Consider the following 16,649-nt stretch of genomic DNA (forward strand, 5'->3'; position numbering starts at 1 on the left):
GTCCAAACCACCAGTTAAGCTCAACCCACAAACATAAGTAAACTGGCTGTAACTTAATTCTCTGAGACTACTGGCTGTCTAATACAGTTATCATCCATACTTGTTCCAGTCTCCCGCCAGCTGCCAGTTCTCTACTTGTGGCTCAATAGGCATAGCAGAATCTTAGTCTCTCATGTGCAGGCCTCTTGATGTGGAGCTCCTTTCCCTTCAACCTTCAGGGTCAGACTGTTTGCTAGTGGGCTCACAGCTCAGAGAGGAGTGGAACTTGGGGCCAGGGGGCCCAGATCCCAGAAAGGGCCCATAAGCCTGGACAGGGCAGAGATAGGGGCTGAAGTGTATGTGAGTTTAGTCCAATATAGTGAGTCTAGGCCAAATGGACCAGCTGGAGCCATGGTGGAAGCTGGGAAGGCCAAGGCCCCAAAAGGGAGTAGAGGCCTAAGGTGGTCTGGTCATATGGGCAAGGTGCCCACTTGAGTGATGTCTGGAAATACCTGAGAGGCATGGGCATGGCTGTAAGGGAGGTTCAGAGGTCATAAGCCACTACCCCAGCCTTGCAAAATTGCCAAGAAATTTGCAATTTGGTCCAAAATGTACTAGCCCATGTTTATTATAAATACCAAAGCACTCCTGCTGGGATACTAATTAATTATTTTACAAACATTTGGACACATTGTCCCTCACACACAAAAATACAAACATTTGGACACTTGCCCTCTCTGAGAATCTCTCGCATATACCTGCACTTCTCTCTCACACACGCCTATTTCACACTCATTGTTACACACACCAGGCAATTGTTCTTGCATCATTTAACCATTCGCCAGGTCTCTGGGTTTTCCATTTCCCATGGGAAAATGGAGTAAACCACCAATTCTATCTTTTACCAGAGGCAAAAGCAGATTTCTTGTATTACCAGAGAAACCTGTGGATTTTGCAGTGAGCTCCCTGCAGGGTGGGAGAGTTCCAGCTTGTAGGGAGCTTGGAGGGAGTGGGAGGACAGTGGTGAGACAGAGGCACCATATGCATGTATATGCACATGGCCCCAGGCAGCCTGCAGAACAGCTCCAGCAGGTAAGTGGGGGGCAGGATCGAGGCCCTGAAGGGCTGGGGCTGCTGCCCAGTGGGTCATGCTTGGGACCTGGGGCCCCAACGTGTGGCTGCAGGGCGCCAGTAGAGAGCAGGAACGTGCCTCTTTGCTGCGCAGCTAGTCTGCTCCCTGCTGTGCCAGGTTGTGCCTGCCAGGCTATGGAGGCCCTGGGATAGGGAAGCGGAGTGGAGCTTGCAGCATTGAGCATCTTCTCTGCACAGGCCCACTGCTCTTTGTTGCTCTGTTTCCTTTCCCCAGGGCCTCTGCAACCCAGTGGGCATGACCCAGCATGGCAGGGAGCAGAGGAGCTGCAAGGAGAAACTGCTTGCCATTGTGATCTCTCTGCTGCCCTGGTGACATGGCCCCTTGTGCGTGGGGGCTGTGCCCCTCAAAGCAGTGGCACATGCAGGAGGCAAGTTGCCAGGGCAGCACAGAGCTCACAGTGACAAGGAAATCCCTGCATGGCCCCGCTGCTGTCAGCCATGCTGGGTCATGCCCACTGGGTTGCAGAGGCCTCAGGGGAAGGAAGCAGGGCAGGAGCCCAAGACTGCAGCCTGGTCCTGCCCCACATACAGATCTGGGAAGGGGATCCCTCCTGCCCCCCAGGAGTGTGTGCAGTGGCAGGGAGCCACCCCACCTAAATCTGCAGCAGGGGGAAGTGGAGGCAGGGGGCTGTGGACCTGGGTCCGTATCCCAGGCAGCTTGGGGCCCCCTCCAGCAGAGCTGGGGGAACAGGAGCTGTGAGTGGGGAGTGAGGGGCACCAGCAGGGCCAGGGGGACTTTAATTTTAACCACAGGTTTGGGGTTTTTTATTAGAGAATTTGTGGGGGGGGTTATTAATTATTTTTTTTTATCAGGGAAAACCAGGAACCCTGCTATTCAATCGCTCATCAATCCCCAACTGTGCCGATTTGGTTTCGTAATGAGGTAATGCCTGGCAAGCTATACAACTTTTATTATAGTATAAAACAGGAAGACATCTTCAGATATATATATCATAAACATAATTTGCCCAGGATAAATCTAGATGATATTTATCCTTTTTTCCTTACACTTATTCTTTACTCAAGTTGGTCACATTATCAGCATCTGTTTATGTGGTGTTTCAAAATTCAGTTTAGGGAAAATTTCAGCTAGTTGCTTTGTCTATTAATAATCTGTTGTCGATGGGATTACATTCAGTGAGTGCATGTGTGGGACTGGTTGGATTCCTAATGCAGATGTCAAACAGAGTGAAAAGTTTCACAAGAAAGCATCATGTATGTTGTGTTCAGGTTCCAAATGGTTAAATCTAACCTTCCTTAGCTAAGGTCTGCAATAAAATATGATTCTAACTGAGTGACAAGGGTGCTAAAGTGCAGAGCTAGACAGCAGGCATCTCCCCATACCTTATACCTCAGCTAGCCCCTGTCACCATCTACAAATGCATTTCAGTGGAGTTAAGTACTCCACCGTAAGATAGTACTGTTGTGGACAGTACCATCTTATGGTGGAGTTAGTTAATTTATTGCACCCTAATATTGGCACACGTGTAGACAGTGACACTTTGCTGCAGAGCTAATTAGTCAGTTCTGCATATCAGTTATATATGATTTTATGTAAATCTGTATGGTGTAGATGCACCCTGTAAAGAATTAAAGGGATAAATAAAATACAACATTGAATTTTACCTACTCCTTCTGGAAAGCAGTGAAGACTCACGTTGACTTCGTTGGGAGTTGGATCAGGCCCACTTATACAATTAACGAACTGTGGACTGCAATAATAATTAAAAAAAAAAAAAAAGACTTCTGGTGTGGTGTTTTCAAATCAGTCACTGTTTTGTCCTTGTTAAAAGCCCTTTTCTGCAAGCTGAAAGCTTAGTGCATTGTTTATACATCCACTACAAACATTTGAAATTGCTCAAATAAAGATCCCCTAATGGTCATTCAGTATTATAAGCCACTGACTGTTCATCTCCTTTGCGTTCCTATCAGGTGCCCTCTGCTTTTTGAATAAGCATTTTTGCACGGAACATGGTAATTGCATAGATAATGTCTTTGGGAATAAAGCTATATTATAATTTTAAGAGGTTCTGGAAGCAAGAATTTTAATATTTACAATACAGTTCAGCTTGAAGGCAATTAATTCTAAGAATCTTTGATGCAATGATATTGATTTGCTCAACTGCTCTAAGCTGGATGTCTAGCTCCTTTTCTCTACTACTTGATTAGTAAATGCTCTGGCTCAGCTGGCTTTACTTTTTTAAACGCTTGACAAAATGTTTATGGAAATAGACAATGGACGATCTTAAGGGAATTGTGTTGTTAATTTAAATTTGTTCTCATTTATTTTGATGCTCCATTTAGAGCCATAGTAGTTGCAGAGACTTTTTAAAAAGCACGGTGAAAAATAATTTTATGCACACATAATAGATAAATGAAATCAATACACCAAGGGTTAAGATGTGGGTGAAAGTGCAAAAACAAGCATGAGTTTTTGGAAAATAAACATCAAAGTTACCCCCAAACTGGATAAAAACATAAAAATGCTGCAGAAACAACCTCAGCAAGCTTCAAATGTACTTTCCAATTATATAACTGTTATTCACCATCTGTCAACCCCCATATCTGGCCATTTATCTATATGATGAGTCACTGCAGGGAGCTATCAGTATCACCATTACTTTATTTAATGAGGATCTTGCCTGTTTGCACCCCTCTTGACAGCTTGTGTCCATATCATTCATTCTTTGTCAGGCTACCATCAACATAGCAGGGAATGCATCTTAGACAGCTATCTCATTACAGCCTGCTGCCATTTTTAACATTCATTCTGTTACTGTCACCAGTATGTACCGTAGTCAAGTCCATCTGTTGTACACAGTCTGAAATTCTAATAACCAAAAACTCCCTTTGAGTGACCCTTCTGTGATGCACCTAAATCATAAGAAATTGAAACTAGCCCAAGAAAACTTTTGATCTTAAGGGGAGATAATTATACAATACAAAGCAAAAAAGTCTCAGTTGCTCTCTGTCATAGATAAATGGCAGGATAGATTGAAAAATGCATGAGATCTTGAATTTTGTGTTGTCTATTTTTTCTCAAATCATTCTGTGGTATGTGGGGAAAGTATTCTTCATTTCTCTCTTTAAGAGGAGATCCTGAGGTCTACTGGTAAGGTAAGTTAAAGACAAGAAGAGGTTTTATAAGTATGCTGACCAGAAAAGAAAAACCAAGGAAATTATGAGTCAACTATGAAATACCCAGGTGAACTCTTAACAGAAGATGCAAACAAGATGTCTCAGTTTTCACCAAAAATTAAACTCCAACCAGACAGCTAACAAGCTTTTTTTTTGGATAAAGATGGGGACAAGCCAAGGGATGAGATGATACAGGAGACAGTTTAGAGAGCTTTGGAGGGGTTTGAATAAAGTGAGCGCAGCCTGGAGAGGGTACTTTATCCAAGAGTACTGAAGGAACTGGCTACTGAAGGAAGGACTCAGGGAACTACAGGGTGGGCAGACAACTAGCTCAATAGCCACAAGTAAAAGATAAATGGATTTATGTCAGAAGGGCAGGAGGTTTTGTGTGGAGTCCCACAGGGGTCTGTCCTGACCCTGGTGCTGGTATCTATTAATGATTTGGGTGCAAATTTGCAGACAACTTGAAACTGAGAAAGCTCAGGAATGTATTGGAGGACAGAAGCCCAGTTTAGAAGGATATTGACAAATTGGAAAGTTGAGCTGGAGCAAATAAGATGAAATTCAATGGAAACAAATGTGAGGTGTTGCATCTTGGGAAGAATAATCCAAAACAAATATAACATGGGTGACATCTGCTGGATACCAACACTATTGCAAATGATCTGGGAGTACTGAGAGATCACTGACTCAGTATGAGTCTGAAGTGTTATACAGCCGCACAAAAGGCAAATGCAGGCTTGGGCTGCATCAACATAAGCATTAGGTGCAAGAGAGGTGATAGTACCTCTCAGTTTGGCACTGGTTGGGTCTCATATAGTAGTTTTGTTCTCTAGATTTAAAAAAAAAAACATGGAGAAGTTGGAGGGGGTCCAGAGGTGGGTGACAAAATGATTAATGGCTTGGAAGGCAAGCCATACTAGGTGAGGTTGGAGGAAATCAGCATATTCCACTTGCAGAAGGGACGTTTAAGAGGGAACATGATAGCAGACTTAAAATATCTGAAGGGCAGCCATAGAAAGGAGGGAAGGACACATTTTCTTTCTTACTGAAGAGAGCAGGATGTGGACCTATGGCTTGAAGTTGCAGCAAAGCAGGTTTGGACTGGACATTAGGAAAAACTTTTTCACTGTTGGAACAGTAAGGCAGTGGAATAGACTACCTAGGGAAGTTGTGGAATCTCTGTCATTGGAGTGAGATCCCTCAAAGTCAAGAAGAGGTTGGACATCAGGGATGCTTTAGGAATAGCTGTGCCTATGCTTTACTATTTTATTACTATACTGTGGTATTTTCCATGTTTCTCAGCTTTACTGGTTGCCCCAGGGGACCAAAAAGGATTTCTTTTCCCTTTCCTGTATTTGGGTTGGCTGCAGACATGGCTGGGGTTTTTGCTGGGGTGTGCCAATGATCCTGCTAGATTTTAAACCCAGAGGTTCCTAGCTAGAGGGTCTTTACTCCTGCTCATAGTCAAACCAATTTCTGTATTTGGAGTCAGGAAGGAATTTTTACCCCATGGTCATATTCTTAGAGACTCTGGGAGTTTTTCCTGTGATGGGAAGTGTGGCTCTCTTCTTTGGATTTCTTCAGACATTTTAAAATTACTCTCATAACAGTAGGATGTTGCCTGCTGTTGTCCCTCTGCTTTCTCTGTAGCAGGCTAGGCTGTTATATCTTATGCCTCTTGGTTTTGTCAGGGTTGACTATGACATTTTACAAAGAGATTAGATAATGGATTTGTACAGAATGTTGGGATGATCCTGCCTCTGAAGGAGAGGTTGGATTAGATGACTTCTAGAGATCCCTTCCAGCCCTACATTACTATGATTCTGTGTAAATTCCTCCAAACAGAATTCATATTTTGGTTATGTAATTATACAGTGCCTTGCACAAGAGAACATTAGTTGTCCATCTTTCCATCTCCCTCCTGCCCCAATCCAAAAACCACATAAAAATGACAAATACTGGCAGGAAATCGGTAGCACTCTGAATCCCTCTTTACTCCCCTGTTTCCTTTGACAAATGGTTCCATTGTAGGGATTGGATAGTAGATTATGAACTTCTTAAAATAGTAGACTAAAATAGTGAGGAGCCCAAACCTGGACACAGTGCTGCAGATGTGCTGAACAGAGGGGAATAATTCCTTCCCTTGATGTGGTGGCAACACTCCTACTAATGCTGCCCAGTATACCATTAGCCTTCTTCATTTCAAAGCTGTTTCAATGCGTTTTGAGCTCAAAACAGCAAAATTGAAAGAAAACAAAAGCCTTTGAAACAGTTTCAAAATGAAACAAGGGCACTTGAAACATTTTGAATGTTTTGAGTTTCAAAGCGGGGTTAGTTGGCTTTAGTGCCGGTCCCAGCCAGCAGCAGCCCTATCCACCGCCCCACCAAGGCCCAGGACCTCCTGGTCAACCTCCTTCTAGCTCTGGCCAAGATGGTTATCTGGCTATCCAGAAAGGAGGCTCTGGCCAGGAAGGTCCCCAGTGACCTCAGGGCGTTCTTCCTTGGTGTCCTTCGAGCGCGTCTCTGGGCAGAGCATTGCTGGGCAGTAGCCACTGATGAGCTCTCTAAGTTTGTGAGGCAGTGGGCACTGTCTGGGGTGCTCTGCTCGGTGTCTCCCTGGGGAGCACTTGTTTTAGCCCTTTGACTTTGAATGTGCATGCCCTGTTTTCTCTTTTGTTGTCCCCCATAATTTCTCGGTGTTTTTAAGGCGCTGGTCGCCCAACCCAGTGGCGGCCTCAGCACACAGTTTTAATGTTTTAACTTTTTAACTGTGAAGACTGACGAGTGCTGGATGCCGAGATGAACTCCCAACCTTTTGCTATCAGTTGATGTCAGCACACGCAGCCGCTGACACTGACGGTGGCTCCCAGAGACTGCAGCATGAACTGCAATAAGTACAGACATCAAATAGTTCCATCCAGCAGCAGCAGCCTCCATTGTTCTAATGTATTTCTACTTTACCTATAAGCCAGTTTCCAAAAGCAAACCTCTAAATACCATTTTCTAGACATCATTGTTGATACAAGTGTTCTCAACTCCATCCTGGAACACCCAGTCAGAGATGATCTCAGAATCCCTCCAACCCTTGACAAGGTAAGGAAAGCCATCAAGCAGATGAAGAACAACAGGGCATCTGATCTCTACTGAAATCTTCAAACAGGGAGGAGAGGAGCTCACATCAAAGCTTTATGCCCTCATCTTAAGGATCTAGAATGATGAGGAAATCCCAGACAATTTTAGGAACGCTATGATTGTTACAGTCTTCAAGCAAGGAGACAAGTCCAACTGTGGAAACTATCAAGGGATGACCTTGCTGTCCACCACAGGAAAGATCATTGCTAGAACCCTCCTGAACCATCTTCCACTTGCTGATGATCTCTTCCTGGAATCTGTGTGTGGGTTTTGGGCATGAAGAGCACAACTGACATGATTTTCACAGCTAATGAGCTGCAGGAAAAGTGCTGGGAACACCATAAGCCTCTCTTGCACAGCCTTCTTTGTCCTCATGGAAGTGTTTGACTGTGTCAGCCAGGAAGTGTTGTTGAGGATCATTCTGAAGTATGGATGCCCAACAAAATTTGTCACTATTCTCTGCTTGCTTCATGATGATATGCAAGAGGTGGTTCTCAGTAATGAATCAATTGCAGATCTCTTTGAGGTTAAAATGGGAATTGAGCAAGGCTGTGTCATTGTTCCAACACTTTTCTCAATATTCCTTGCCACAATGCTATATCTGACCACCAACAAGCTTCCAGCTGGAGTGGAGCTAAGCTACCGAATAAATGGTAAGCTGGTTAACCTCAGCTGACTCCAAGTCCAAAACAAGACCACCCTGACTTCAGTCATTGTGCGCCAGTATACTGGTGATGCTGTAGTGTATGTTCGCTTGGAAGCAGACCTTAAGGCAATCATTGACATCTTTGGTAAGCATACAAGAAAATGGGACTGATGCTTACCATCTAGAAGAATATGGTCTTGCACCAACAAGCTCCTACTGAACTCGGGTAATTGAGATCCACAGTGAGATTCTGGAGAATGTTGAGTATTTCTTGTATCTTGCAGAAAGCTGGCATTGATGAAGAAATCCAACATTGTCTCAAATGTGCAAGTGCCACCTTTGGATTCTTGAAGAAATGGGTGTTTGGAGGTCATGACATCATATCCAAAACCAACTTCATGGTTTATCAAACAGTTGTGATCCCCTCCTTGCTTTACGGAGCTGAGACATGGACAACATACAGAAGACATCTAAAGTTGCTGGAGAAGTACCATCAATACTGCCTGTGGAAGATCCTCCAAATCTAGTGGGAAGACAAGTGTGCCAATGTTAGCTTCCTCCTGCAAGCAAACACCATGACTATTGGGACTATGATCTTCCATCATCAGTTTTGTTGGGCTGGCTGCATCATCCAGAGGTCTGACTCCAGACTCCCGAAACAAGTTTTATTCTCCCAGCTCAGCCAAGGCATACACTCAAGAGTAGGGCAGAAAAAGTGCTTCAGGGATGTCCTCTGGGCCAACTTAAGCTGCAACATTAATGTCAGCTCAGGGGAGACTCACTCAGGACTGCTCAAAATGGAAGAAGAGTCTGCTTCAGGGATCTCAGTACTATGAAACATCACAATAGCAACAAGAGATGGAAAAGCAGGAGTGGCAGAAACAGCATGCCATGAACAAGATCAAGAATCTAGCATGACCCACCCCACACAAACACATATCCAAGATGCAGTAGAGTCTGTTGAACCAGGATAGGCCACATCAGCCATCTTTGGACACAGAGATAAAACAATCATGGAAGGCAGTCATCCTTGACTGTGAGGAATTGGCAAAGACAGAAATAAACTGCCTGAACACCAAAAGGGAGGCATTTGAAAGTGTGATTAATGTATTCATTCTGATTCATTCTAAGGTAAATGTGAAACTCTTCAGGTATTGTCAAACTCCTTTTAGTGGGTGTGTTCAGTTTTCTAACACCTGGACAGGCTGATTTGCTACAGACAAAACCATTCATATGTACAACCTATGGAATTTCTAACATTCAACAATTACTCTCTTAATTTATTAAAAGTACATAATGCCACATGTTAGACAAGTGTGGAGTTATAGCAGTAGAGGGGTTGTGCCAAGGGCAAGAGCTAAGTGATCCAGCAGCACATTTTGTATCTGAAATTCCATGGCATTTATTAAATATCAAGTATATGACATTTAAAAAGCAAAATCACTTAACCCACATATTTTAATTCTTAAGTCAGTGTTGACCATCCTAGCTAAACCAAAATAGAAGCAAACATTTTTAAGCATCAGTATACTAACAAGTAGTGATTTGTGTATTTACTTACAGCACGTTTCTAATTTTAAGCCTGTGGTATAATTAAAACATAAGGAGAATTCTCTTAATACCTGCAAATTCACAAGAGTATTAATATTGGCTAATTTTTTTATTATCCCAGGACTGCTGGAGAACCTCTTCATACTGCTTTTCAACTGTTGGGCACCAAAGAAAAGTCAGATTTACCAATCAAAAAATGTTGATCAGAAGCCATTCTATATACAACAGATAAATCAGAGAATATTGGAGAGAACACAGTAGGCTCCTGGTTCATCTTTTCCTATTGGCTTTCCTCAAAAAATGTAAGTAAATTTGTTCTTTGTTATTATTAGTAGGAAGGTGCATGCTCGGATACATGTATATCTTGTGCTTTGGTTACTTATAATGGGTCCCCTCCCCCATTACTGAAGGAGAGAGGGAGCAGCTGGCTGGCTTAAGCTTCCTGGAGGGTCTAGTGGGGGTGGACAGCCCTTTAATAAAATGTTTGCCTACCCCATGTGTAGCCAGCAAAATGCAACTAGTGACTGACAGGCAGTGGTGGGTCATATGACCCAGAGAGGTTAGCCAGGACTGTGGCTGAGGTCTCAAAAAAGTGGGTCTCACCTACCGAGGAGGAAGGACTTCAGATTGCAGGTAGCTGCAAAGAAGCTCCTGCATCACCCCTGCAGGCTTTGGAGCTAAATATTTTGGCCTTATGCCTCAGCTTGTTATCACAGTATGACATTGACCAAGAGTTAGGGGGGAAGCCTCATGTATGGGAGTGATGCTCATCTTTTTTGTTGTATTGAAGTTTGAACTGGAGGACCAAGTTGTGTCTGTAGGGGAGGATGAAGCCACTGAGAATGGTGCTAGTGGACACTCTGGATACTAAACCCTTCAAAAAGGGGGTAGGTGGCACTAGTGGGTGAAGGCCAAGGGGGTCAAGGGCCAACTGTGAGCCCCAAGATGCTTGGGGGCTACAAGCAGTGCCTGGGGGGAGCACTGCTTCCAATGGAAGGGCTGTAGCATGCAGCAGAAAACACTGAGGGCACTAGCCCAGAACCCACGAAGGATGAAACAGAGGGTTGCAAAGGCTGACACAGGAATTGAGGGGCCCAGAGCCCATGAAGGGTGAGGGTAGAGTTGGGGCCAGGGAGCCTAGGATCCTGAGACAGTGGACCTCAGATGGAGGGATCCAGCCAAAGTAAAGTTGTCCAAGGCCAGGAGATTTCAGGACAGACAAGGATCTTAGACCTGAAGCAAACCCCACTGACCTCTGGGGGCAACCTCCCAATCCAACTATAACATGAAGACATGGCAGGTAAGATGGCTGGGCGGACTGCCTGAGAGGTCAGTCAGCAAAGGAAGAGGAGGATCCAGGTGGTCACTAGGCAGGTTGGTAAGATGCGACCACTCCTGTTCTGGGCCTGCACATGCTATAGCGCTATACAATAGAAGTTAGGCTGAAAACTTGTCTCTTGCTACTTTGATCAGCAGACTACACACTGTCCATGAATAATTCAAGTAACACTGTGAAATCACGGTCTATTGACTTGTTCATTATTTGTAATGTTCATGTATGTTTCTTTTCCTTCATTTTGAGAGGTCATAAGTTCTATGCAAATTTGGTGGTGTTGTTCATGTATATTTTTGTCTTTGTGCATACATAAACTGCTCTGTACTTATTTTAGACTGTAATTTTTAAATTCTGTAATTGTGTATATTTAGTCCAGTGACTCTGCAATCCCATGAGATCGTTTTGAAGGGTGACTCAGGAAATATGAGGAGATAAGCAGATAAAGGCAGGCTCAGGCTCCCTTAGTGTGGCTGCTCCCCCACTCACACTGCCTGGCCCTTCTGGAAGGGAGTAAACGCTATAATAAATATATTAGTTTTTGATATGGGGTGCTGCTCAATTTATAAAAGTTATGAAAGGGGACATTGAGCCGAGCAAAGGTTGCCGTTAATCTAAAAAGGTTGAGAACCACCAATTTAGTCACACGTTTTCCTGGAAATTGTTAATATATGAAGAGAAAGAACTTAAAAGCACTTTGAAATTTGAATGAAGCAGGTGGTTTAGTGTCTTGACTGGGCTTTGCAGAACTGATGCCTGAATGTCTTCCTAAAGTCAAACATACCATAAATGGAACCCTAGTGTTTACTAGGGAATATCAAGATTGTATTTCTGTGCAGTATTACTCATATAAGGCACTTACATATGTGCCTGATGCCTGCTCCAATATGTTCTAATTAGAACTCTCGTCAGAGCCGAGTCTGCTGGAGTGTTCTAATAAGAAGGCTCCAGCAACCTTGGCATCATGTACATTCAGTATTCCCTTTTTTGGAATGACAGCAGGGGTGCTTGAACAAAAGCTCATTGAAGGAGCTTTAGTTATAGCTCCCCATCACCAGTTTGAAGAGTGGGATGCTGAATACCTGAGATGCTGTGGTCATTTTAGAGTGTATCCCGAGGGTCACTCCAATTAAAATGTCTCCCCCGCCCCCACCCCAGAGCATGCATCAAGCCACTCATAGACATTGGCTTTTACTTAAAAAATAATGTATGTGCTAAGCCTTGTAGCAATGAATTACAGGGTTATAAACTAGCACAGCTAATGACATCCGAGATTGAGCATCCTTATTTTTATCCTAGACTCTGTAGTGGCTAAATGACACATTTGAAATGATCTGTTAAGTAAATGAATGAAAAGATGCATATGAAGCAGAAAAGAGGTGAAAGAAAGGTAAAGTGCTGGATTAGGAAATTAAAACATGGATTGAAGCACAGTATCTTGAGAATCTTGGCACTGGATTTATGATGCAAGTACCTTGTTCCTGGTGGACCCAAATCCTCAGACGGACCATGACCTTTCCATTTGATAATAGGTAAATTTTATTGATACATAGTGATAACAAGTAAGAATAATACAAGCAGTTCTATATCTATCAGTCCTAGGGCTGTAGAGTCAAGAAACGAGCTTCACTCTGAGGGTCTCTCTTGAATGTCAGATATCATCAGCCTGGAGGTCAGAAGCTGAGCCCCACCTGCCCCACCTTGCGTACAGTGGAGTGGATGAGACGGGCTGGTGTTATGCCCTCTTTCCATGGTGCCTGAGGTTACCCTCTCAGAGACCCATTCTCAAATCCCTTCTTTTGTATGCTTTTCTCCTCCTGATGACTCTTCATCTGTGGGCATTGCTGATTGGTTTTCTGTGGTTGTCATACTGTCCACATTTTGTCCTGTCCATATATTCCTTTGTTTCACAAGCCCATTGTCGGTGCAACACATGATAGGGTCTCAGCAGCCCTGTGCCCAGCCCGACTGTACCAGGGACATTTTTTAGTTTGTAAGAGTTTAGTGTCACCAAGGGATTACTCAATTCTTGCCTGCAATACCTTGATCTTATAAGATATTTTAATTAGGAGGAGTCTAATTAACCTTGTAGCTTGACTCTGATTTGCTGGATTTATCCTGTTGTCTGGGGCTCCAACCTCCCCTACACCTTGGCTGTGTGCCACCTTGATGTAAACATGTCTGTCCATAAAGATCATACAAACTAAGATCTGTATGGGCAGACTCATTCTCTGGTTTGTTATATGGGCTTCTGGTTGTATCTGGCCCATCTTCCTGATATAATGGTCCTCTGGGCTTTAACAGCCCTTCTGTTGGGACCTTGTGAAGCAAATGAAAAAAAATAAAGCAAGTTCCCTTCTGTTGGGGTGGGAGACATTGTAGCTTATACGCAGAGCCTTCTTGCTGTAGTTCAATAGTCTGTTATTTTTATGGAGTTGCTTCCCTTTCAAGCATGGTGGTGTTCCTTCAATTTAAAAGAAAAACTCCCATGGATGGGAGGGCCCTATCCTTGGGCACTTTGAATTGGCTTTGTCCTGACCTATCTGGGTCTTAAGTATGCCTGCGTGTGGGCTCTGTTTCTCCAGTGTCTTTCTGGTCTCTCCCTCCTCCTGTCTAAACAAACAAAAAACACCAGACCTTAATTTTGGCACATCTGCCTGTCTTGCAGTTGGCTTGTCCCCTGGGCAGAGTTTCTGGCTGGATTTCACAGCTTTCCCTCACTGCAGGCTCACTACCAGTGCCTCCAGCTTATTGAAGTTCCCCCAAGCCTCGCTGCTGGCTGACAGCTGGTTCTGCTCCCTCCTGAGCTGTTTTTCCCAGAGCTGTTTCTTTTTCAGCTCCTCCTTCTCATGCCCTATTTTGTTTTCTTTCCCAGCTTGGGTTCAAGCTTGGGCTCTGGCTCAGACCAAAAAAACCCGAGCAGATATGGGGTGATTCAATTCAGACCGAGCAGCTGCTCATAAAATGTGTTCCCCTCAGTGTCCTCTTCTCTGCCGTTGTTACTTGGTCCAGCATGTCTGGTCAGTCCCCTGCTGCTGTGGGAGCATTGGGGTTTTTTCCTCATCCTCACACCCATCACATGCACATTTGGGCTTTCCCAGTGTCTTTCTAATTTGGTCTTTTACCCCAAAACCATAGAGTCTAAAGGCTCTACCACTAGTCACTGTGACCTGGTGCCACCTTATCTCATGTTATGGAACAGTGTCATACATGCCTACAATATCCCAGCCTGTGTATTTATCCCAATCTCCTTTGAAGGCTGTGAAACTGTGACAACCAGGCTTTTAGAAATCAATTAAATATTGATGTTGCCCTGGAACATTATTCTAATGCATATCTACTTTACCTATAAACCAGTTTCCACAAGGAAACCTGTCAATGCCATTTTCTAGCCATCAGAGAGCACCAACTAAATGACACAGTGTGCACTTATACGTGCAGTTAATGTGCATGAATGAATTGTGGAGCAAATTGTTCTGAATTAAACTACTCCCAGGCATAGCGTCTACACGTGCCTAGTTCAGCAGAAAATTGAGCCAGAGAGGGGCAGTTTAGGCCAGGGATGTTTCTCCTGTGCTCTGTTCCACTGCAGCATCCATGGGGAGCTCCAGGCTCTGGGCACTAGCTGCCTGGGTGCCAGCCCTAAGCTGGCAGGAGGCATTGAGGGTTAGGTGGCTCTGTAGGGTGGCAGAGGAGCTGCCCATACCATAAGGCTCCTGCAGCTAGTTTCCAAGCCATGTGGCTCAACAGCAGGCAACAGTCTGGCCCCTTTGCTGGCTTAACTTACTGGGTGCTAGTTGCACCCTTATTACCATCTATATGTGCATTTTATCACACTAACTTACTCTGGCGTAGGATAGTACTTGTGTCTGATGGGACTGTCCTATGACAGAGTAAATTACTCTACTCCTGCCTAATAGTGGTGCATGTGTAGATGGTGATGCTCGACCGCAGAGCAAATTAGTTTATGCCTCAATAAAGTGTACATATAGATGTACCCAGAGCTTTCATGTTAACTAGTACAAAGGAGGTAAATGTTCCCACTACTGGAAATTCCATACTAGACTTGGTGCTGGCCACAAGAGATGACTTGGTGGGGGATCTGCAGCAAGGTAACCTAGGAGATAGTGACCACCTACCGATAGAGTTCACTATCTGGAGAAAGGTGGGGGAGATAATTAGCAGGGCTGAAGTGCTAGACTTCAGGAAGGCCACCTTCAGCAAGCTCAGGAGATTAGTTGGGGCGGGACTGGTGGGCAAAAGCATCGGAGAGATGGGAGTCCAGGAGGGTTGGGGTCAAGGGACTGATCCTTCAGGCACGGAAAGGGACCATCCAGGTACACATGAAGGGGAGGCAAAAGAGCAAAGAAACCTTCTTGATGAACAGGGAAATCCAGGAGAGCCTGGAGGTGAAAAGAGAGACCTACAGGTTGTGGAGGCAGGGGGCAGCCACCACGAAGGAGGATCTCTGCTTGGCTCGAGCTTGCAGGGAAGCATTGAGGAGAGCCAAAGCAGAAATGGAGCTTGGTTGTCAGCAAAAGTTAAGAATAACAAAAAGTCATTATTTAAATACATAGAAAGCAAAAAGAAAATGCAGGGTAAAATATGGCCCCTTCAAGATGGACTTGGGCAACTGGTAATAGATAGGATGGCCAAAGAGGAGCTCCTAAATGATTTGTTTGCATCTGTGTTCCTGGACACAGATACAAGCATGCATCCCAATGGGACTTTAGGTAAGTATGAGATAAATACCAACCCACCAACTGTTTGCACTGACCTAGTAAAGGGGCACTTGGAGGGGTTGGATGTATTTATGTCAAGATGCCCTAATGATCTTCATCCTAGTGTACTTAGGGAATTAGCTGGAATCATAGTGAAACCACTCACGGTGCTCAGGACAGGTCCCAGCCAATGTGGTCCCTATTTTTAAGAAGGGGAGGAAGGAGGAACCAGGTAACTATAGGCTGGTTAGCCTCTCCTTTATCCTTGGCAAGACCTTTGAGAAAATTGTTAAGGATCACATTTGTGGGGGACCAGTGGGTAAAATAATGCTAAGGGGCAACCAGCATAGGTTCATAGCAGGCAGATCCTTTTTATGACTTTTCTTTTTATGACTGGGTCACAAAATGCTTAGATCAAGGAATAGAGGTAGATGTTATTTACTTAGATTTTTAAAAAGGCCTTTGACACAGTGTCACACCCAGGTCTTATAAATAAACTAAACAGTTGTAATGAAGATTATTACACAGTCCAGTGGGTGGAAAATTGGCTTATGGGATGTACCCAGAGAGTGGTGGTGGATGGGTCAGTTTCTACCTGGAGAAATGTGGGCAGCGGAGTCCTCCAAGGCTCTGTCCTGGGACTGGTACTGTTCAATCTCTTCATAAGTTACTTGGATACGGGAGTAGAAAGCACTCTGTCCAAGTTTGCAGATGACACCAAACTATGGGGGGCAGTAAACAAACTATAGGGCAGGGAATGAATTTGCGCAGATTTGGACAGGCTGGGGAAGTGGGTGGAACAGAATAGGATGCAGTTTAACAAGGATAAGTGCCATGTGTTGCACCTGGGGAGGAAGAATCATCAACACACCTATAGCCTGGGGGGTACCATTCTAAGTAGCACAACGGCGGAAAGGGATCTTGGAGTCGTAGTCAGCTCCAAAATGAACATGGGTCGCCAATGTGATAAAGCTAACCATAACCGCACTCTTTC

At 44.3% G+C, this 16,649-nt stretch overlaps 1 long non-coding RNA gene across 2 annotated transcripts in view; it reads left to right on the plus strand.

Annotated features, from left to right (window-relative positions):
• Positions 1 to 9,908, plus strand: part of LOC109309823 — a 39,768-nt gene extending 29,860 nt beyond the window's left edge. For both annotated transcript variants that reach the window (XR_002101064.1, XR_002101065.1), the window contains one exon: positions 9,723 to 9,908. This is a non-coding gene — a long non-coding RNA (uncharacterized LOC109309823). The remainder of the gene's footprint in view (positions 1 to 9,722) is intronic.
• Positions 9,909 to 16,649: the final 6,741 nt, after the last annotated feature.

Source organism: Crocodylus porosus, unplaced genomic scaffold (genome assembly GCF_001723895.1).
Source record: "Crocodylus porosus isolate Cpor-Errol unplaced genomic scaffold, CroPor_comp1, whole genome shotgun sequence".
Taxonomy (NCBI): Eukaryota; Metazoa; Chordata; order Crocodylia; family Crocodylidae; genus Crocodylus; species Crocodylus porosus.